This window comes from Macrobrachium rosenbergii, chromosome 1, assembly GCF_040412425.1.
Source record: "Macrobrachium rosenbergii isolate ZJJX-2024 chromosome 1, ASM4041242v1, whole genome shotgun sequence".
Taxonomy (NCBI): domain Eukaryota; kingdom Metazoa; phylum Arthropoda; class Malacostraca; order Decapoda; family Palaemonidae; genus Macrobrachium; species Macrobrachium rosenbergii.
The window spans coordinates 35,042,726-35,068,225 of record NC_089741.1 but is presented as its reverse complement, the minus strand read 5'-3'; the positions used below and the strand labels follow the sequence as shown (position 1 = coordinate 35,068,225).

General features: G+C 35.3%; 2 long non-coding RNA genes across 3 annotated transcripts in view; one reads left to right on the top strand and one right to left on the bottom strand.

Annotated features, from left to right (window-relative positions):
• LOC136849233 (uncharacterized) overlaps window positions 1-25,500 on the top strand; it is a 192,967-nt gene that overhangs the window by 19,581 nt on the left and 147,886 nt on the right. The window lies entirely within an intron of this gene.
• LOC136849196 (uncharacterized) overlaps window positions 7,186-25,500 on the bottom strand; it is a 33,480-nt gene continuing 15,165 nt past the window's right edge. The window contains exons 2-4 of one of the 2 annotated variants that reach the window (XR_010856270.1): window positions 20,215-20,412; window positions 11,138-11,252; window positions 7,186-7,288 (exon numbers count right to left, since the gene is read on the bottom strand). This is a non-coding gene — a long non-coding RNA (uncharacterized lncRNA). Of the gene's footprint in view, window positions 7,289-11,137; window positions 11,253-20,214; window positions 21,313-25,500 lie in introns of those variants that run through there. The other variant, XR_010856269.1, reaches the window with a different exon arrangement.

Genomic DNA, 25,500 nt, shown 5'->3' with positions numbered 1-25,500 from the left:
GATGAGCATTTTTTCGTTGGTCCTACATAAGTACTGCTACTGAAATACAATCTCATTATTGTAAATAAAGCTACATATCAATAATAATTGTCCCCTTCAAATGGGAACAAACTGAAATGCATAGCTGAAGTATACATTTCACTCATTTCCTTATTATTCTCTGTTGTCGTGGCCAAATATCTTATATCTTTCGTGAAAGTTTATATACACTTAAACAACTTTTTTGGGATAATATCTGAGCCTAAATCTATTATGTCCTATGGAGACCAAACTACTACCCAACATAAATAAAATCCCAGATCCACAGTCACTGCTATATCTGTCAACCAATGGGACCTGCCCAGCAGAAAAATGTCTGCAAAGATGAACCACTACCCTGGGCACTACTTTCTGAAAAGACTTCAGTCTCTGGCTGATCCACTTCTGCTGCTCTCCATTAATGGTAATTTTTTCAAAGACAAGCAAGATGTAATTTTTCCCTTAATAAGGCCTGTTTTACTTTTGCCTCCCTTTTAAATTAGTATTTATTAATATTTATGATATTCATCACCTTCATTATCCGGCAACTTGCACTGAAAAATAGCCACAATGTGCACTGATCAAATATTGAGCATTAGTTATGACTAATTTTATTGCACAGTTTAGCTTGTCAAGCTAGATTTGTGATCCTGCTGCATTCTTACAATGAGGTTTTTGGCTTTGTGGGTGTCTGATTTAGGGTCGGAGTAACTGGTATCTCTTGGTTAGAGTGCACACATTTATCAAAACCTGTTAGTGCCTGGGAGCTTTTGAGATTGAGATTCACCTCTGGGTTGCATAGTATTTATTAACTGGTTCAGTTACTCTCAAATGGATGAATGTAGGAAACAAGTAGAGAGGGGGTGAAGTTAAGTGGACAAGACTCCTTCACATCAGATGTGTTATGCTCTGTTGTTCTTAAGCTACATTTGCCACAAGTGGGGGAATCGTACTTCAGCTAATGTACTGTAGGTATTCAATTCCATCTTCCCTTTTAACAACAAGATCCTAAAGGTAGCAGATGGCTACGGTGTTGGTAATCTGACAAGTCCTAATTTCTGATGCATGGCTCTCTTACTGCTTTCCTCTTTTCTTTCAGTTGTGCCCCAGATTTTGCATTACCAATAAGCCATTCAACTTACGCGCTGCGGAGGTCTACGGGTCTGGTTTATGAGCCAGTACTAAGTACATTATTCTTCTTATCTTCTCTGTCTGATCATGAAGGTTCCTGATGTTAGCCAAGGAAACTAAATATCCCCAAGGAGGGATCTGAACAATAAGTAAAAGGCCTCCTCTTTGGAAAGAAATGAATACATCATGGCCATCCTTTGAAAATGGATTACGAATGAGTCTTGTACAAAACTATCGAGTGAATTCTTCATTTAAAATCCATACTCATATCTTATAGATGCCCTTTCAATAAACATGGTGACACCTACCAAAAATAAAGTGGGAGAGAAATTGAAATACAACAATGCTTTCTTTTACTTGAGCTTCCTATCTTATCTTACCTTAATGGTTAAATGAAGAAGTCAAAATGTTTAAGTCAAAGCTAGAGCTGCAGCATTATGAAACTCCTTAATATGATAAGAAGAATTGCAACATTCCCGATACTTATACGACATTAAATCTGGTCACATAACTTAGAATCTTCTCAAACTCCATACTTTCTTGACAACACAACTCTACCAGAGGATTCCAGTATAAGTAACAAAGAAACAGGTGCAAGTTCTCAAGCCCATGTGACCTTATTAGGACCCAAATGCATTTTGCAATTACTGTACAATATAATTAGTATAACAATGTGCATGTGTACATAAATTGGCTGTGTTGTATTCTTTAAAATTTAGAAATACAGATTATTTTATTATAAATACCATTGTATTTAAGAATAAACATGCTCAATTTTCTGTGAAAAGTGTGTTTGTCTGTGTGCATGCGTGTTGGGCATCATTAGTGTACATGCAGAGCTGAAAGTAACAATTTTATCACAGCAACTCAGAATACCTGTCCATGGTCTCTCCTCTCCAACTAAGATCACAGATACTTAGCAGGTGATTATCATTAGAAGAGTGAGTGGGTACTTTTGTTTCACCTAGTGATGTTGCTTTATTTTCCTTCAAATCAACCTGTCTACTTTGCTACAACTTTCAACAATTCTTCAATCAATATAAAACTATGATCATCAAAATTACAACATACTTTTCGAACAACACCCTAATATCACCTCCTGTCCTTTCTAGAATCAAATCCATTCAGTGCCTTCAGTAAACAGCACCTGAGTCACATTCATTGGTAAATTCTTAAATAATACATTTATTATATATATATATATATATATATATATATATATATATATATATATATATATATATATATATATATATATATATAAGTATATGTATACATAGGCAGTAACGGTTATCAGTGGGGTTCTGTTCGAACAAGCGTGTTTTGAAAATTGCCAATAACCGAAAATCGTGTTGGTGCTGATGACCGGAGATCAGCACCTCTGTTAGGTATATATTGGCGCCAATACCTGATTATCGGTGCGATAAGTGGAAACCAGCGATTTTCGGTGCTGAAAATTGCCAATTTTCATCGCTAGACAAGTGCCGTAAAACTGGATCGCGATAACTTGAGGGGACTGCCTGTATATATATATATATATATATATATATATATATATATATATATATATATATATATATATATATATATATATATATATATATATATATATATATGTATGTGTATATATATATATATATATATATATATATATATATATATATATATACACACACACAATAGCACCTCAACTTAACTCTTGGGGTCTTGTCTTTCAGATAATTAACAAAGTCCATTTTGTAACACAGAACCTATATTTTAGCCTTAACTTGAATATTTTCTGGATATCTTACTGCTGGGAAATTCAACATAGTCTCTAACCTAAACTAACCTGTATTTTGCACTTAACTTCTAAAATAGCAGCATAAGGAAAAATCATAATATAATAGCTGGTTAGTATAGCAGTCTGCTAAATTGAGGTCCATTAAGTTGAAGTGTTACTTAGCTTTGTATGTATGTATAATATATACATATACATATATAGGTATACAGTATATGTATATATATACATACTGTATATACATAGTATATACTTTCCAAACAATATCCTAATGTCGGCTCCCTGTCCTTCCCAGAATCAAATCTAGTCAGTACCTTCAATAAATAGCAACTGAGTCCTATTCATCAGTAAATTCTTAAATACCACAATATATATATATATATATATATATATATATATATATATATATATATATATATATATATATATATATATATATATATATATATATATATATATATATATATATATATATATATATATATATATATATATGTATATATATATATATATATATATATATATATATATATATATATATATATATATATATATATATATATATATATATATATATATATATATAGTGGTATTTCATATATATATGAAACCTTTCTTGAGACCATGCAACATTAAAATTTAGATTTACAATCCATTACAAAAATAAATACCCTTTAGAAGACAATTCCCATCCGATTATTCATAAATCTATCCAATAACCTACTACAGATGACCTCCAAAGAATCTTGAGACTGTTAATGATTAAGAGAAAGTGGCACAGGCTTTAAGGCCTCAACCAACTACTCCCAGAGAAGAGTTACTGATAAGCAGATCAACAGGCAAGTGCAACACCTATCAGGCAACCACAAGAAAGTGAGAGGCAACATCTTGGCATCGGATAGCAAAACCTTACTCTAGCTGTGAGAAGCTGTGGTGAGGAATCCCACACTAATCACGGGTCCTGGCTTAGGTATAGGAGCTGCACTATGTCAGATCTCACTGCGGTCTCGTGCCTAAAAGTATTATGTCAAGTTTTCATTTTGGCAAAATTGAAAGATCTGAAACAAATCATGAATATTGTGCAAAGTAGAAGTGTTCTGCCTACCAGAGTAATTATTTTCTTCTCATATTTTCCACTTAATTTTATGGTAAAACTCTCTGTCCTGAACTCTTGTCCATTTTCCCCTATTACTCAAATAAGATACTTTCTGAAAAGTCTGTATAATCTTTAAATGTGGTTCCTTTTCATCTTCAATGATAAAAACGCTGCATTTTCTTTGAAATGCCATAATCTAGTTGACATTATTATATGAAACAGAGTATAGTTAAATTCAAATCAAATTAGTAACATTTAAACATGCACAAAGTTAGTTTACTAAAAGATGAGTAAACTACGTTACTACACTAAAACTAATTAGGAGATGCAATAAAGACTTACTTTTTAAAGGCACAGGGCTGGACCCATGGCCGCCATTTCTGGACTCGGTAACCCGACAGGCAAGGCAACGATGTTGTAGGCTGGATCATAGAAAATATGGGATTGTAGTTCTGTGTTCGTCCATAAGCAGCAGGAATAAGAAAGTATATACAACCATGTTAAAATATATATATTAATTGTCTGATTCCAAACAGAGACGACATAAAGTACTCCATTCCTTAGCTCTGCCTTACATGTTCAAAAGGAATGTAAATTAGTTCTGCTTCTCATGTTCAAAAAGCATGAAAATCAATAATTTATTAGAAATTCGCTGAGGAACATTTTATAATTCAGTTAGCCTTAAACGGTACAAATTAGAACATTTTTTTCCTCATGTTTGGATATTTACACCTACAATTATGCATTAGAGCCAATTAGTAAATAAACCGGTGTCTTATATGTAGCCCGACATTTGGGTTTGAAGTGATGACCGCCTGCCCGCATTTATCAAGGAAAATAAAGAGTGCACTCACTAAGAGATGAAAAGGACTACCCTTGGCAGTCTTGGTAGTCCTGTGTTCCCTTACCTGCCCTCTTCAGCATGAGACTTACAAAGAGCCAAGAGAATTGGCTTGATCTTGAGCACACAAACAGTATATGAAAATATCATGTTCTACAACATACACTATAACTCAGTAGACCATTATGATACAACACTTCCATTAGTAGAATGTTTTATGCTACATTTCATTTTTATCTGTAAACGCTTAGATTAAACTTCTGCTTTTCCCATAATGAGGTACCCAAATTTGTTAAAATTCCTAAATTCCTTCTCAGTTCTCCAGCTAATCAGCTCAAGTATTACCACATGCTGACCCCCGGAGACATCTAGCTTCTTAAGAGTTTGTTCTCAGGGTTAGTTATCTTCCTTTGCAAGAAAGAAAGATACTAAATGGGTCCTGATTAGAAACCTATTCTGCTGCCAACAGAATTCCCAAGAATCATTCAAGGTAAACTAACCTCCTTGGCCAGATACAAGGCAACCTATTCATCAAGATGTAATGACTACTTACCTTCACACTTGAAGTCTCTCCAGTCTGTCTTCTAAGGGAAAGACAATTCTTAAAAGTCTGCAAGACACCTCTTCATCTCAAACAAACATCTTACACTTAAGACTAGCATACTCTTTACTTACGAGAAAACGCATTCACTACCTAGGAGTAAAGATGCTGTTTGTCTGCCATCAAGGACTTCAGAAGGCTATGCCCTAAATTTCACTTCATTGCCACATCTTTCAGCATCACCATGCTTTGCTTTTCTTTTCAGCAACTTAAGAGAGAAGAGTATCTTCAAAATATTTACCCCAAGTGGGATCATACTCTTTCTCCTAAGCAGTTTCCAGAAACCCTCTGAGAATTCTTGATCATGATAACTTTCCTTCTAACATTTTTCACCAGTGTACCCATCAACAAAGTACATGGATTATCAGCACATGCCACTCTCTCCAAAATAAAAATTTTCCCCAGCATACCCATCACAAACTACACAGATTAGTATTATGCACATGCCACTCACTCCAAACTAACAATTTTCACTAGTGTACCCATCAACAAACTACATGGATTATCAGCACATATCACTCGCTCCAAACCCTGACACTCAGCATGTCTCTCCTGTTCTCTAACTTCATTACAAAAACTTGGCTTTCAGTTGACCCATGAATTCCTTCCTTACCTCTCATTATCCGATGAAGTAAAGGCTGAGAAATGAGTTACCACTGTATCCTGTCAGACTCAGGAGAAAAAATGTATAAATCTGTCACCAGCTCAATTGACTCACCAGTTACTTCTGTGCGTAACTCCTTTATCCCTTCAGCATTCTACAAGAAATATTCAAACTTCTGGTTTAGGAAGCAACTGGGTCCTTTACTTCTGCTCAAGAGAAATATTTCACTATTGCTAAAAACTCATGCTCATAAGGTTTGAGTACTAGCACTTATCACTGGCTGACCAATGAAAAAAGCAGAAAATTGAAGGGATGGCCTACCTTCTCTCCTGCTACGGGGCACCTTCTTTAACACCTTGAGGCATTTCTTGCATGCCCTATGGTGATTACTGGTAGGATAGTCAGACACTTTCCATTGTACCTCTCACTTAACCTCGCCCACTTTTCACAGTTTTGTACATGAATCACAGACTGATATCTAGCTCTTGACTGTTACATTTTCCAAATTTTTTTTTAACAAGTCAAGGAACTGGTATCTACGTCGATCATTTTATTTCCTAAATGGATATTCAGCTGTCCAATCGAATGATATGTTAGGTACAAAGCACAGCATACACATGAACTGGGTGCAGATCATCTTTCTGGAGCAACAGCTGAACGATGCAGAGTTTTTATAATACTAAGGGTGAAGTCATATCACATATTATAGCAAAAAAGCTTTCCTTGAACAATGTGGGTATGCAGTCTCTATTTCAAACTAAAAAGTAAGGCTATGAAAGGCAATGGTTTATATATACAAGAATGTACTTGTAAATTTTAAAATTTTCAATTCCTAATCCATAAGACAACAGCAACTGCCTTATATAGTATTTGTAATTTTGAAAATGTATTCCACACAAAGTACAGTACCCGTGCTTCAACTCTTCCAGCTGTTTATCACTAGGTACCTATTGTGGAATCAGAATTTTATTTCTAATTGAGTTGAAAACTTTTCAAGTGCCTCAAGCTCATTCTAAATTAATAATTTGTCATTTTTTTGAACAATAAAGACATTTTACTGAAACATACATACGGTATTTGCAAGAACTAATCTGATACTACTATACCTTTCTCCTGTTTTTCCGCTTTCTATTGTTGCAGATTTTAACAGTGCATACTGACAGAATGATAGCTACTATAAAGAAGAGTATTCCACCAACTAAGGCTGCTGTTATTGCCTGAAATCAGAAAGGGGGTTTTTAAATAACTGACATCAAAACATCACTTTCATTTACCTGAAAAATCGTATACGAGTATAAATAAAAATATATTTCATTTTCATGTTTATACAATCAGTGAGGTGGATGAACCATGACTACAAATTTTAAGGTTGCTGTTTCATCCATTTTGATATAAGTTAGTATTTTTGACTACAAATTAATTGAAAATATTTTTCTTACATATCTATTAGATCCCAAGATCTTGCATGTCTTTATTAATACATAATTTCTCCAGACAAATATTAAAGTAACAAGTACAGTACTACATGTACTGAGAATAAACATCATTACTGGCAATGGTTTTCAGATAAACCTACAATATAGCATAACACATTCCTAAACCTGATATGCAACATTATCATACAAAGTGCACTCTCTTCTATTACACAAGACTTAAACTAGACTTGCAAAAAAGATGCCCAAGTCTATCTTGAGCGTTTGCAAAAAGAAGCAGAGATTAGAATTCGGGTTATTGCTATGATTCAACATTGCTGTTCAGATTTTGGAGATGGTAAATCCTTCAATATAACTCCTATTGCAGTTTAATCACTGCTACAAAACAAATTCCAGCTCCACGCATGAATGGAAATGTGTCTAGGTCAGTATGAAAGGAAAGGGTGCCAAATTCTTGGGCAATTTTGGACTAGGGAACCACAATGCCTTCTATAAGGTGATGAAAAACTATTAAGTATGAGTATGCAGATTTTGGCCAGTTCTCCATGACTGTTTACTGTACATACATCTTTGGACTGCTCCAAAGCTTGAAATTAATATAACTCATGAAGTCCACCAGCATAGGCTTCAGTGAAATGGACTTAGTAGAAGCAAAAATTAATCACATGTGGGAATCATGAAAAAGAAGAGACAAAGAAAAAATAAGGCTCCTGCCACACAGAAGGCCTCCCAAAGAAGGGATAAATTCAATTTCAGCTGAAGCCAAGGCAACCAGGGGCTGAACTGATCATTACCCCGAAAAGTTCAACAGCAGCTAGTATAAACACAACAGATTTGGTTCAAAGGAACTATGTCCTTGACCAACTAGGGAGACAGTAATGATGAAGTCAGGGTTTTGAATATGGATGAGAATCTGCTGGTTATGGTTTTGGTCAAGGTAAAGGAGCACGCTGAGAGTCTGTAATGAATGAGGCTGGGAAAAAGACAAATTAGGTTTGACTAAGAGGAACCCAGTCGATGTGAACAGTGGCAGGGTGCAAGCCAGTCAAGAAAGTACAAAGCCAACTATTTGGCAGCAATGGAGTAAGCCCTTTCATTCTTAACTAAAGCTATTGAAGGAAGACCTTAGGGGGAACAAATTGGAGGAAAAAGTGTAAAAGGAAGTAATATCTTTGTCACTTGCATCACTTACACTGACTGCAAGCATGGTTCTGTGGGTAAAACAAAAATAAACCCTGCTCCTTATTAGAGGAAAAGTAGAACACCAGGAAGCATAAAAAGTAAATCGTCCAATAACCAAGGATTGGGAGGCATAGAGATGACTACAGTGGAAGAGATCATAGTGTATGAATATCTCCTTGACATCCTGAAAAGACCCATTGACATCAATAATGGACTCAAAGGTCATTTATTATGTAGAAAATATATCACATTTGTGGATCCACTAGACCAATATTTTGTTCTACTCTTGTGAAGCTCCAAGGACGTGAGGTGTTAAAAGTAGAAGTCGAATCAGGGAATAGTCTTGCCAGTAATGGCACTTGAATCTCTACTGGCCATGTAACTAAAAGCACAAGAAATGATAACCATACATGTAAGGTCACAGGGAGACAAGAGCGACAGGATGCCTTGCAGTTAATATTATGATTATTATTAGGCAGTTTAACCAGATCACCCAGCTGAAATTCTTATGAAAAAAGACCCTCAAGAATTATGAGCATTTTTTCAACTAAAGGTGGCTACTACTTGCCACCAGGATGCACAGTGACTGATCTATTGATTTAAAAAAATTTAGGTAACAATATCTACTTTGCTGACACCAGAATGCATTTTTACCACAAATAATTTTAACTGAAAATAATGAAATCCTGACAAAAATACAGTAGTTCATAAAACATTCACTCCATTCATACACACTTTATAACACTAACTTTCAACATTAAATTTTACAAAAAATGTGAAAATAGGTAAAAACTGACAAATCTCTCCCAGAAAACCAAACTTCTAAACCGACCTAAAAATACCACTTAATTTATACACATCTTCTCCATAAACAGTGGAGAGGAAATAATTATATTCCTCATTTTGGCAATGAAAAAAACATACTGTCTTCTCAAAGTCGAAGACTACAATACCCAGCCACAAATGACTTACATTTATGGGCCATGCAAGTACAGTACTACAAAAAGCTGACATTACAAAGCCATTGAAACTGATGCACCACATGTGCATGATTGATTCTTTGCCATCTTGACATAGTGTATTACAGCACGACAATAGGAGGGCTGTCACCTAACATAGCTTTTTCTGAATTTTAGTCACATATATGCATAGTTATTTTTTTGGAATCAGAAACAAAATCATTGTGGAGTCTCTTAAGAATGTTTTTTTTCCATTACTTTCTGTGCCCAAGTTGGTCATGGTGGGTTAGAGGTTTCACCTAGGTTTCATAGTTTGATGATCCCAAGCAAAAGTCATGAGCATGGCTTCATATAGTTAACAGGAAAACACAAGCTTACCATCTCTGTGAGATATGGACAGGAGGTTTGGGATGACTATAGGTCTATCTGCTGAGACCCCAGCAGTCACTGCTTGACTCTTACTGGTCCTAGCTTAGGTGGAGAGGGGACTTGGGCCCTCATCATAAGTACATAGGTTTGATCTCCAAGGCACCGAGACAAAACAATAATCTGTCCCTTTCCTCTGCTGCTCATGAGACACCTTTAAACCTTTAGGGGTTTCAAAAAGCAATCCTTAATCCTGCAGGATGAGTAAAGTTACATGGACCCCTTTGATCAAGCATACAAACTTTCTACATGGACTATTACCACTGAGCCCTAACAAGATTTTCCACAAAAAGTGACAACTGACATGCTAGATTTTGGTGGAAAAGGAAACTCACTCTGTGTAATACATAAAAAGAATAACATAAGAAGATACAAAACTGGCAAACACCTACATTAACTCAATGTAACTAAAACCCTTGGATACCTATACCTTCTGGCAAGTAAAAGTTAAAAAAGAAAGTCTTTAAAGTCACATTTAATGAGAGACTCGTCCAGCTATTAAAAGCTATTTATCTGCCAGATGCCTGACTTTAGCCAGTATTAAGGTGTACATGAAATAAGAGGTTTGTAAGTCATGCAGAAACAACCCTATATTCAGAGTCACAATTTAAAAAATCACACATCAAAGGTAAATAAATAACAATTTTTAATTTCTGGATTCCATACACACAAACTTCCTGATGCATACAATCCACACATCGCCAAGTGGACTGTTTGAAATATTTTGAGGCAACATGTTAATAAAGAGGTCTTAACATGGCCACCAAAGTAATGTTCATCACTAATGGAAAGTGAAACAGGGCTGTTAAGAGGAAAAAATGAAATTAAAAATGATAAAAAATGTTATAACCAATATTTCATAATGGAATATGTTGTGATAAACAAGGAACTAATAAGTATTGCAGGTACTGCATGCATAGAGAACTTTCATCAAATTATCTCCAAGAATGGTGAACTGAGTTTAATAGTTCCACAATAATATACAGTAGTATGAAATAATGCAGTTATAACAGGCTAATACTGATACAATAAGAGTGCACATATAATTCAGCTTGGTTTTACTTACCTTTTCTTTGTTTTGCATCGGTGCAATGAACATTACTTCTTGGGAAGTTTCAAAACTTCTCAAAGTCTTTGCAAAGACCCGAAATAATACTTCTTTCCAGCATTCAATTTCTTGACTGTAGAATAAAACCATATGTATAAGTATCATATCACCTATATCACACAATTTAACAATACATTTTATAAAAAATGAAAAAGCACAGATTGTAACTTCACTTTCCTTGGATATAGTCCTCTTAAGTACTTGTGGATAAACATGAATAACACATTTTGTATATTTAATTGAAATTGGTTCTGAGGAAAGGAAAACTGGAAGAATGTCTAGTAAGTAATGCAGGGATAACAAAAGTTGTAACGAGCGATTACAAAGAATCAATGTGTAAACGGCAAAGAAAAATTTTGCACATAATAAAGTTATTATGTACTTTACAGAGAGGCCACAAATATGAAATATCGCTGCATGATCACAATGAATTTAAATTCCAAAGAGTGATCACTGGTTGTGCTAGAGTCAACGAGGATCACAAAACAAATATCAGAAAAATACAGGATGTTAAATAGGGCTCTATTCTCGTTCATACAACCTTTTAGTTATACAATACCATCCGCACCAATATTGCCTATATAGCTTCTAATCCTGGAAATCTTACCCAGGACAGGTAGTATTCCTGTTCAAGAAGACTTGCCCACATGGTAGTCTTTGCTTGAGGAATATGGTTTAAGCTAATTCTATATATTTTATTATGCCCAAGAGACCAAGACTTACACCGATGCTGAAAACATCCTTGACTCCAAGAGTAAATTTGTACTGATGAGCTTCTCTTCTTAAGTAAAGACAATCCTCCCACCACCTACACTTGATTCAGGTCATACACAGGGGACAGGAATGCCAGACTATGGAGATTTGTGGTCAATGAAGGACTGACCAGACCACAACTCTTTCACATTATCTGTAGGTTTGTGAAATGCGACATGTGTCATGAGGCTAAAATGGAGAGAGTTTAGATCTCTGATGTATGAGCACAGTTGATCAAAAGGTAGAAAACTTTTGGGCCAACTTTATCAGGAGCTACATAGGTAAAGTGTTACAATACAGTATAAAATGATGATATCTCACCCAAGGATGGAAAAATCCCACATAAATCTGAAGAAGTTGTTCTGACTAGATGTACATGTGGTACTTAAAGAGGACACTCAACTTCTTGAAATATTCTAGTTCTATTATTTAAAACATCACTCCAACAGCAGAAAGAGTATGAGATTATGTGATAAGGAATTTGGTTTCTGATACACAATAAACCAACTTTTGTCTGTTCCATTCAGAAATAATGCCCAGATCAACACTGGTAACACCATACAGATTAAGCAAAACTCAGGAGAACAATTTTCAAAGATCTGAGAACCTATGGACCTGAATGTACTGAAATGCCAGAAGAATGTAGTGCGACACTGAATGAGAGGGTTGGCTACTGTAGAGTGATGTAAAAAGGAATCAAGAGAAAAACAAAGCCATAAGATTGGGATTTTAGACTAAGATATTCCTATAGCATCAATGAGAAGAAAAAGTCACACTAAAACTTCTTTACAAAGGTATTCTAAGTAATGTAAAATTTAGTTGTGCAATTGTTCCTTTCAGCTTTTAGGCATAAAAGAACAGATCAGAATAAAAGCGGCTCATTAGAAGATTACACAGGTTCAGTAGAACTCTTTAGCCTGAACACAACAAGAGAGCAAGAACAGTCAAACTACGACTCAGAAAGAGAGCTTTGACAGAAGGGACATAAGCCTCCATTCTCTCATCTAACACCTTAGTGATGTAGACTGTCATTAGATAAGGCCTTTGGAAAAGAAGAAGCAATTCCATTTGAGAAAATTATGACCAAAACTATATAAAGCTGCCACAAAAAGCTTGGCTAACGAATCCTAAACAATAACAGGATATGGGAGGACCAGTTGTAAAAGTAAAGACCAGAGTGCGTTTGTTTCCAAAAGGCCCCATAAAAGAAATACACTGTGAGTCTCATCATCATTTTTGATAGTGTAGTCACTTGTTTTGTCCTCAGGGAATTACCTTCCATGGGTCTGTCAGAGCTCCATGGTGACCAAACTAATATCAAAGTGGCCTAGATCAAATTGAGAATAATTTAGACTGGATAAACAGTGGATGTTGTATGTTGCCTATAACCTAGGATTACATACAGTTAAGTGTGAACTAAATACCCTGGATTAGGTATTAACCTAATTACCAAGGACCCTAGGACTACATAATAACAATAATCTGAGCAAGATAAAACGGTAGCCTAGCTATAACAAGGCTACATATTAATAAAATTTATCTTTTGTATACAGCCTATACACTTAAGAGTGATCTAAATAATCTGGATTAGACATTACCTTACATTAGGATAAGTGATAACCATTTAAAAACAACCTGTTATTGGATTAAGCATTAGTTTAGACCAGGTAGCCTAGGACTACATGAAACAGTAATCCTGGCTAGATGAAATGGCAGTTTAGTGTTAAGGCTACACATATTAAGGTAAAATTGTTTTATGTAACCAATACCTGAATTAAATAATATGCAATAGGTAGTAGCCTAGATTAGAGTAAGAACCTTTTAAGAAATATCCTATCATGGCCTAAGTAGTAACTTAGACCAGGTAGCCTGGGATTTGATAAAAACAATAATCTGGGCTAAATGAAATGGTAGCCTAGCTATAAGGTCATATAATAGTGAATTTCTGTTTTATATAAGCAATACCCTATACGTACAAGGGCACAAATTTCAGCTATTCATGGGAGAAACTTTCCAGAAAGAAATCTATCCCCATGCAGCTATCAGATGCTGAGGAGGATCTTTCCAGTAAAAGGGATACTAGGATCCACCTAACACTGACAGAAATGACTACATTCTCGGAGGGGGTACAGTAAGTCACCCAGGACTTCTGCCCCTTGGTTAACAGGCAGTTACAGTTCAGTTGTTGAAGCTCAGTCAGATTGAGCAAGCTCCCCAAAAAGTGACAAAGTTTGTGACATTTGATAAATTCTGTAAGGAAATTATGGGTAACATAAAAGATGTCCTTGCCACAGAACGGCAATATATAAGGAGGGGCATGATATATCATTCTGAAAGGTCAGTCCTGTACACCCCAAAGTGTAAACAAAAAGTGAGAGTGAATACAAATTCTGCCCAAACAGGGTCTGATGTTAGAATTCTGACTGGAAACAACAAAATGGCCAGCTCGGACTACAAAACTTCAGATCAAAACATGATAAGGGCTCCAATATTCACCTCTGGGACTGTGTTGGGATACTCTTCATGGGCAGCTGTCTCTCCCTATCAATACTCAGAAAGAATAAGGAAAGACCTCAAAACATTCCTTGCACAGCCCAGAGTTTCCAGACGGCAACTGGAATGTATGATGGGCCTCCTGCAGTTTGCATCAGTAATTGATTCAATACTCAGACTGCAATTAAAAAATACAAAAAAATTCTGGCTATTGCATACAAGTAAAAAGGTGTGAGACTGACCTCATCAAAAGAATAAAAAAAGTTGGGGAGATACTTCGGCCTTGGACTCAGAAGAAGTCTCTGATGAAACAGGTCACCCTGACTCCTCCATCTGTATGAGTGACAATACATACAGATGCCTTGTTGACAGTTTGGGGAGGACACTGGGAGGATTGTCAGGTGGCAGGGAGGTGGCCAGCTACTCTGAGGAATTGTCATATCAATTTCCTGGAGCTGATGGCTGTCTTTTTGTCTCTCAAAAAACTCAAACCTTCAAAAGAGACACATTTTGTTGGTTCTAGACAACATGACTGCAATTTCCTGCATCAAGAGGCTGGGAACACATTCACCTCTCAATATGGTAATGCTAGCCATCCTTTGGATGGTGTAAGCAAGGAAGTGGCACTTGTCTGCAATTCACCTCACAGTGTCTCTCAATGTAATAGCACACTCTCTATCAAGGAAAACAAGAGCCTCAACAGAGTAGATGTTGGACAACCACTCTTTTCAAACAACAGCCAACATGCTTCCACAACCAGAAGTGGACCTGTTTGCCACATACAAGAATCACAAACTTCCAGTGTATGTGTCTCCAAACTTGGACAATCAAGCAACAGCATGAGATGCCTTCCTACATTCTGGAACAAATGGTAGACAATATACCTCTTTCTTCCTTTGTCCCACATTTCGAAGGTTTTGAGCTATCTTCTAACCTTCAAAGGAACGGCTTACTTAATAGCCCCAAATTGGCCAATCAGGCACTGGTTCCTATCACTCTAACAATAGATGAAGAGATCAATTCCACTACTGTCCACTGTTCTATCCCAGACAGTAGGAGGGAAAGTCATCTACACATCCTCCTTTCTGAGCCGAGACATTCACGTGTGGATTTTTTAAATACTGTCTACCATGAAAATTACTCACCCAAAGACTGGCCCCCGAAAGGCTTCAATCACTAGGTCCTTGAATAAGGTGCTTAGACTTCTGTCAACCTCTCAATTCAGCAGATCCAGTAAAACCAGAACTGTTGTGAAAGGCAATCTTCTTGATTGCTCTAGCATCAGGAGCCTGTATTAGTGAACTGGGCTCATAGACAGGGACGATACATCACGCAAAACAGCTGACCATCAATTATTATTGTCCCCTGGCCCAGCATTTCTGGCTAAGAATGAGAATCCTTTAAGAAACCTTTTTGAGAAAACTCAATTTAGCAATCCTTTAAGAAGGAAACCTTTTTATAAGAAAACTCAATTTAGCAGACATGACATTCTGCCCAGTTCAAGCACTAAGGTTTACCTACAGGTCCAGCAAACATCCCAGAAGGTCCAATTTTCCTTCACCCTAGCACAAACAAACCATTCTCTCTGCAAGGGCTGAGAATGTCCCTCATTAAAAAGGCAATCCACACTCCTTTCCTAGGTCACATGATATTAGGAAAGTAAGTACATCATTGGCCTTTTAAGGAAGCGTTCATCTTTCAAGTTCTGAGCATCAACACCAACAATACTGTCAGGTAGACACATCCAGAGTTTAACATTAAGAGGAATAAAAGATTTCCTGTTTCTGGGCAGTGTGGTAATGTAGGACTTCAACTGAATGTAGAGGCTGAAGCAAGAAGCATACACTAGTTTTTGAGGTGTAAGAGCTAAAGGTGCTACTTGAAATTCCCAACTTAAACAGAACTTATAGGTGATAAACACACAGGAAAGCTCCAGAGATGGTGTAAATCATAAAGCCCATTGTTGGGAAAAAGGAAACCAATTCCTGAAGGAATCTTGTGTACAAGATGAAGATTCAAGGATGCAGTTAACAAAAGACAAAACAATATTCCACAATAAGGACCTGAAACATATGGCACTAATACCATTGTTTCTATGTACATAAGAACCATTAAAAACAATGTAAAGCTTTCCAGCACTGGCATTAGACAATGCATTTCTTAAGTGAGGTATAAAAAAAGTCAAGACTCATTTCATTTATTCCACCTTAGTTGCTATTCTTCCACCATCCAGATAAACATTTGATGTTTCATCTTCATACTTACTATTTACCCAAAAACTTACTCTTGCTCAAATTTTACACATCTTTCTAAGATTTTCAAATTCTTTCAATAGCTTCTGTAGTTTAACTTCGCTAGCCTCAATTAGTATTTGCAAAAGTGTTCAAACTCTCTCACTAGTTCCAGAAGTCTCTTCACAGTCCTCAATTAGTACTATATACACATCAACCATTTCATACCCTATGCATGACCCAATTTCTAACCCCACTACTTTGCATCTACAGTATATCTGATTTAATTTCTCTGACTTCTCGCATTATTTCATCTAAAAAAATATTAAACAGCCATTCAGGTATAATAAACACTTATCTCAGATCCACTTTCACATCAACCAGTCACGCTCTCATAAACATACTGTAACACTCAGGTTCACTTTCATCAGGAGAAATTTTAATTGAGCTCATCAACTTACCTTTTGTGACCTTACATCAACATCCTTCAATTTGACTCTTTATCATTTTCTCTTTGAATTTTTTGTAAGTCTGTGTATGCCATGTACAGCTTCTACCTCCATTTTCAAACTTATCATATATATATTTTATATCCTACAACTGATCCACAGGCTCTCTTCTTTGTCTTTGTTTTTTATTCCATGACCATGAAAAGTTTCCAATTGGGCGAAGAGGTAATTTGCTGTTCAATAAAGAGGCCAACAAGGAAATCTCTCAGGTCATGAAACTGATCCTCCCTGGATGAAGCCATGTTCATCTAGTTGTTGGGGGTAATGGTAAAGATGAATCCCACCTCTGTGGGATGAGGCCACGACTGGTGAAGTTGGTAAGATTACTCACAGTAAAGGGCTTCCTGGCCTTACTGGACCTGAAGGATGCATACTTTCACATCCCCATTCATCCATCCTCAAAAGGGAAAGGTTTATTTGTTTACATCTGCTTTGGCTGGTGCCTTGGGTGTTCACTAAAACTGGGCAACAGCTGTGGCCTCCTCCTGCAGAGTTCAGGATTCATTTTCACTATTACCTTGACAACTGGCTGGACATGGTTTAATTATGGAAGGACCTACCTCATCACTTGGCCATTCTCCTAAGTCATTTCCTGAGCCCACAGGTGAACTAAAGTCAAACATGGCCCCTTCCATACAAACCACTTAACTGGGATGTTGATCAACACTAAAGGGACATGTTCACTTTCAGAGGACAAGACTCACTCTTTCCAGCAGTTCTAATGAAATTCCCACCCAGCAACCAAATCCTGGTCTCCACGGAAAAGTTGGTCCCTCACAGACACTTCAAGATTTGTTCTTTAGCTCTTGCTAGCCAGTTGTTGGAATTACAAAAACCAGTCTCCATGCAGTTCATTAGTCATCAAAATAAAAATGCTCTACCATACAAGCATAGCCAATTTGTGGGGTACACAGCACAGTCATTTAACTTTTTAGCATACTGTAAATAGGAAATCTCCCTGAGAGAGTTAACCTGTCAAATTCCATCATTTTCTGGTTACTACCAGCCAAACATACTTGACAATATTAATCATGCTCACACCTGAAATCTTTCTCTCAAAAAAGCTATCTTTCACAATTAACAGCTAACAAAGTTTCCAATGCCATCTCATTTTGGGTATAATTACTATCATTAGCTCTAAAGGGTACCAGAAGTACATAGGCATTTATTTCTTGTTGGCATACTGCCTGTCAGGAAGTAAAAATCTATAATCAGGGTCCTTATACTATATTATAATGCTGGAGATCAGCTTTTTAAAATCTCAAAAGAGACCTGGAGGTAAGAAGACTGACCAGTCAATGATGGAGATTGGTCTATAATTATTGTAGTTACTACTTACAAACCAAAAGTTATGAAATGGACAGAAGTTACAAAGATGGGGCTGCACCAAATAAAAGTCCTGTCTTGGTCTTTTCCAGTCAGACTTTTTAGGTCATTTAGCATCATCCTACATATAGTAGGTGTCAATAAAAATAGCTAAAATGTGACCTGTAAGCTATACTTAAAATACAGGTAGCCTAAAACCATAACTCATCTCTCATATTAAAAAAAAAATCAGGGTAATCTGACTACCCTTGCTTTTTTTGGAGGGATGTACGACCTATTTTGAGATTAAGGCATGTAAAATAATTGGGATTGTATTTGTATAGCAATAATAACATTATGGAAAAATCACTATCAAACAAAGGCCTACATAATACCAAATTTGCACACACTAATTGCAAAGCCTCCTTACAAAGAATTCAAAGAATTTATTTCAAGGGATTAGTCAAGTAATAGACCAAAAAGTTACAGTCAATGTGCATACAATGAAAATATAAAGGTCTGCCCTGGAGACATACATATATTCCTTTTCTGATAGTTAGTTCACTTTTCACTTTTCTTTGAATCTGATGCCTATTCTGAGTGAACTATCGTGTGAGACTGTGAAGCACTCAATATAATTTACTCATACTTTCTTATTGTCTACTTGGAAACCTTAAACAAATTCAATACAAAGCTGGTCTAGTTTTCATTAGTGTCCACTATTAGAAACCGAAGAAGTGGACATGTTACAATTTAATATTTCAGGACCAGAAAAATAACAGTGTTTTAGATATGAAAATCAGTTTGGAAGCAATAATATAGAAAACTTTTTCAGCATACAAGATGAAAATAAAGCCTACATGTAACTTCCTTTTATTTTAACATATTCCAGAAAGCACTAACTGCTTCAACTAACAGAAGATTGTAGGTTATGATAGTATTAAACCAGATTAAGGCAAATAAAAAGGATAATACAATTGATCATGTCAATAAGGACTTTAAACATAAATCCAATGGACATTTAGCTCATATTATTACCAAAATGAGCATCTACCTACATTCCATACAGGAAGTAATGATGGAAATTTTGGAAATGGTACAAATACTATTATATGCACTGCATTATGCAAGATATAAGACAAACATCATAAATACAAGAAATTCTTTGTTGAGAATAAAAAATAGCATATACAGTAGACTGTTGATAATCTATATATCAAACCTCCCCACAAAAAATTTAATATCACAGAACAAAAGCCTGAGATTGATACTTCATGAAAACTTTCAGAGGAACTGCAGAGACATTGTTCTCACTCTTTCTTCTGAATACCACTTTTAAACTTTATTTCATAAGACATTTTTGATATTCATCAAATTCACAATTGCATAGCAGTAAATATTTTCATAAAACATGACATTTACATATATAAAACTGATAATGATTCTCGGCAGCATTATGCGTTGCAGAAGAAGTGCTTCATGGTATGAGCTGGCTGATACTCCTGAACTTTGGTAAAAACTTTATTATCCCTGGAATCTGTGCTTTATTAACACTTTAACATCTGCCCAAGGCTGAATATGCAATAAGGAAAAAAGGGTAAAAACCTACAGTTGAACTAAAAGAAATGAAAAGAAACAGCTTTCAAAATGACTGAGACTGGTCACAGAATACATGATACAAATTTTTATTCTCACAATGATTGAGGAATTTTGTAAGAGATACAGACATTGCAGTAACACTTACTTGTATACGAATGTTCGTCCACTATATGTTCGGAATTGAGTTTTTTCCAAGATCCATCCACTCGGTATTCGATGTCATAGTAGGCAACGGGCACAACTGAGTCTAGAGGAGGCAACCAGGAGATAACGAACCCATCCGATACCTTTTCAACCGTCACATTCCGAGGGGGAGCCGGCTTCGGGCCTAGCGGAAGCGATCCTTTGTCAATGGGATACAGCGGGCAGCAGGAGTACAGCAGTAGAACGGCAGCAGTGGTGGTGGTGTTAATGTTGGTGGTGGTAATATTCAATGGTAATGATTGTATTGATGTTGTCATTGTAGTGAGAGATGTATAAATATGTAGTTGGCAGCATATGGGAAGCGAGTAATGTGGAAATAATAAGAAAATAACAAATTGGGTGATAAAATTTTGGAATTCAGGATGTCAATCATTGATAAGAAGTGGATGCCGTTTAAGTGTACATTAACACAGAGTAATAATGTTGGTTTGTGGTTCAGTACATTTGATATTAAGGGAACAAAGTGAGTATGATTTCATTGTGACAGTAGTAGAAGCAAATTTCCAAGTAATAAGTCAGTAATATTAACAACATAATAAACATCAGTAGTAGTAGTAATAGCAGCAACAGCAGTTTTATGAGTAACAGTGGCAGATAAAGTATATAAGTAATAACAAATATAAAATCAAAATAATTAGTCAATGGATTTAGTTTCAATCACATTAGTTACAAGAAATAATGAGTGTCATGAGGCAGAAACAGTGAGGAAGGTTTTTGTTAGTTTCAAGTGGTGGTCGTGACGTTGGAAGATACACGAGCAATATCGATCAATTAAAATGTATTAAAATGTGTGTTGTAGGTGGCCAAGGAGGATAAGTCATGGTGGATATTTTTAGAAATGGTAGAAATAAAATACATACAAACAAGAAAACAAAAAATTGTGTTTTGGTTTCAGTGGTAATTGTATGGCAGTAATGATGGTGAGAGTATTTTGAGAGTTTCATAAAAAGTCGGTAGTCATTTGTCAGTAGATGGTTGATTTGTTGGTGGTTGTGATGATGTTATTGGTGGCAGTGGTTGTGGTTGTGGTGGTGGTGGTAGATCGGCCATCCAGCAGCCAACGGGTGGACAAGAAACCAGCCAGCCGACCAACCAAAGCGAGGCGGCAGGTGGCAGGCGTCAGCGGCAGGTAAAAAAGATCAAAGACGAAAAACGTGACAGAAAGCGAGAACAGCTCCAGTCCAGAGGGAGGTAGTTATAGTGGTTGTAGTTAGTAAGGTTAAGGTGGGTTGCCGCAACAACTCTCCTAAGGGCTCTTATAGGCTCAATCTCTTTTTTAAATACTGCAAATAGCTACATATAACAAGATCATAAATCCTTTGCTTCCATATTCATATGAACAAAGCTTTCTCTTACTATCTTGGTAAATAAGAAAGAAATTTATTAAAAAGTGCTATGCTATCAATCTTCAGAGCTTATTTATGAAATCTTTATTTATCACAAAACTGAAAAATCTCATTAAACAAATCTTGTATCTATTATTAGGGTCATTAGTCTAAGATTAATAATATCTGCCATTAAAATGATTCCAAGAGTTAACAAACTGCTCATCTTAAAATTAATAAAAATATTAATCAAAATATGAAACACAGATCAACAGTTTCTTGAGGGAAGACAACTGGATTGCAAAAAAGATTTCGTGAAAAATCTACGTTTAAACAACAAGCCAATTGCATGCCATCCATGCACCTGAACAAAATGGCGTCCATAGAAGATGGAGCGGAAATGAGACATATATATATACATATATATAATATATATATATATATATATATATATATATATATATATATATATATATATATATATATATATATATATATATATATATATATATATATATATATATATATATATATATATATATATATATATATATACATATATATATATATATATATATATATATATATATATATATATATATATATATATATATATATATATATATATAATGTAATACATATACATATACATATAAACAATGGTGAACAAAATTTAAAAACAAACGAAGAGAAATGAAAATAAAGGTCTTTATCAGGGATATTTGCTGTAGCTAAGTCCTTGAAGCAAGAAGCATAAAGAAAACAAGGAGAGCACATGAGTTAAGAATTACAGAACAGTACATATGGTTGAAGAGGCAGTTCAACACACCGCCAGAGAAGGCTGTGTCGGGTTGATTAGTTAAAAGTAACAAATTCTAGCAGGCATGGCTACTGAATAAACAGTAAAAAAAGCCTTGCAGGTATGATGAGTTATTGGACCAAAAACTAAGAAATAATTGCTGAATATTGCACATGAGCCTATAAGATCAGAATGCACACAGTGGGACAACGCATGAATCAAATTAGTATCATATTTGACAAGGATGGATAAGTCATTTAGGAGAGCAATAACAGAATCAAACTGAATATAAAAAAATGAACTTGAATCAAAATGATAATAATAAAAAAAAAAAGTCTCAGACACCATGAATGAATCCAAAAAGCACACTTGTTCAGTGTAAAATTTCAATTGGAAAGAAAACCATAGCAAGTGTTGTGCATAGGTAGAATTCAATGACAAATCATGATGGGATAATAAGATATCAAAGTATGAATTACAATGATAAATGATACTGTACAGTACAGAGAGAACAACAGCAAGGAAGGGGGTCATCTCAGGAATTAAAAAGTCAAAACATTTGATGAAACTCAGTTCATGATCTATGGCAGACATTTGAGTTGATAAAAGGGAGTGATCTCATTTCCTGATTGATTTTCACAAGATCTATTCAGTTAACTTCTCTTTTTCTCTTTTTCTTTGTTAAGCTTAATGAGTAACTTATGGTTCAGTTCCTTGATTTGGAACACATGGCCAGAGACTGATCTCCATAGGTGTGTCATGTTGTTTCAATTAGTGTATCAGTTAAATGTTTGTTGTTCCAGAATGTGTGAAGTAGTGTCAAGAAGTGGACATATCTTATAACAAGAGCTAGAAAGTGACTGTTTGCCGACTAAATATAAACCCATGATAAATAATATTCCAATCAATACTAGACAATGGGATGAGGATATTCTAGTGAGAAAATTGCATCATTAGTTGAGTGCTAAATTCTAAAATGACCAGCAATAAGAAGCATTAAATACCAACCAAGATATACTACTAATTCCTCATGGAAAATAAAATTAAGGAAAGCAACAAGAGGGGAAAATCATATACAACAGAAGCAAGTAGTACAGTGAGCATGCTAGGATGTGGACACTTTATGTAATAAACACAAAAGAAAATAAGCACTTTCAGCTGACATCTAATTTAACTGTACACCTATCTAGTGAAATATCATGCAATTGAAATGTGAAACTCGCAAAATTCAGAACTAATGAGGCTGAGTGTTAGAATTCGTGTGAAATCCAATCATTATCCAAGTAATCAAATACAGTATAAGAATAATTTTCTAATTAAGACAAAACACTCGAGATGATTCATAAATTTACGAATGAAAACGAAGATAATTCACACGACTTTATTAGATATTTTAGCTAGGGATATATGAATAAAAGCCATTTATCATTTGTGAAGCAAACAATCAATTTTTTCCTCCTTATATCAAGCACTGCCATACTCCCAATTACATTATTTAATTATGTTCTAAAGAGACATACTCAAAATCATTCAAGTCCCTGGCTTTTGCTGATGAAAACTACTGATTTAAAGGATAATGCTGTGGCTGCTGGCTATGAAAGAATCTGCACATGTAAGATGTTGTGTAGATTATTATATGACTCTACAATGATGTGACACTGTACACCAAAGCTAACCATGGAATAATCATGTAGAATTCATCCTGGTTAAAGGCCTATTGTTAAACAATGATCTCGCACCATTACACATCAGAGACTATCATCATCTCCATGTGTCAATAAGTTTATTGTCATTGGAATCTAGCAAATCCTTCAAACTGTAATCATTCTCTATGATGAAAGCACATAAAGCTTGTTTCAGTTAAAATAACCAACTTCAGCATAGAATTATACAGCTAAATATATAACCTAACAATAAATGGTAAATTGGTCTACAAAACCTTTCTTCCAGAAAAATGCATGGCAGAAAAGTCACTACCTTAACATTAGAGTAACAAGAGAGCTAGGCAAAGAGGCCAATGTTACAATGGGTGATGATACTGAACTTGCTGTACTTCATTCATTAATCTCGCTTGATGTCAACATAGTTCAACATACCCTTTTCAGATATAAAAATGAGGAACCGTTTTGCTAGAAGTCAAAGATAGGCAGCTTTGTAAAATGAAATGAGAATGTTATACATATCTTCCCAAATTCATAAGTAAACACCCACTGAGCAAAATTCCCAAGAAAAAACAACATCTAGATATTACAAATGTCATCGACTGCATGAAAAGAGGCAAAATCTAAGATGCACAGAAATGAGTATTGCACGTGGAACTTGACCACATCAAATTCACCAATGTCGGTAACTTGGAGACAATAAAAATCTCAACGCCCTTCTTTGTTGGTGTATCATAAGTTCATTCAACAGATGATTAAGATTTACCTGTCCTCCCTACATAAAAGTTATTGCAATCTAAAAGTTGTACTGAGTGCACATTCATATTATCATTGTTACTGCACTTCTGGGAACAACTTTTCATCATAAGTCTTCCAACTGAGAGGGACTGCTTCAGTACCTTACTAAAGAATGGCTCCATTCAGTCACTGGCCAAATTCCCAGTGCTTTAGCAGTTAGAAATAAAGATTTCGGGTTTTCCATTGATAGCACTTCTTACTGTGGGAGAGTCAAGGCCTTTGTTGAACTGGAGTGTTACTTGTTCAGAAATATAAGGCAAAACTCAGACTTTCAAGTTACAAAAAGCTTCAGCTCATTACCTACATATTCAATGGTATACTCATAAAGAGATAAAAAGATAGTTATACAGTATAGTTTATTATATATAAATTATATATATATATCTATACACATAATATATATATATATATATATATATATATATATATATATATATATATATATATATATATATATATATATATATATATATATATATATATATATATATATATAGATTGATTGATTGACTGTTTGATATATATGGTTTCCAAAGACAAGTTTTTATTACTTGTCAGCAGAGTAGAAGGGAGCAGATACAGATGCTGATAATGTAGTTGTCAGAAGGGGGTGGTTGGAGCATATCTGATCATTATCTGGTGAA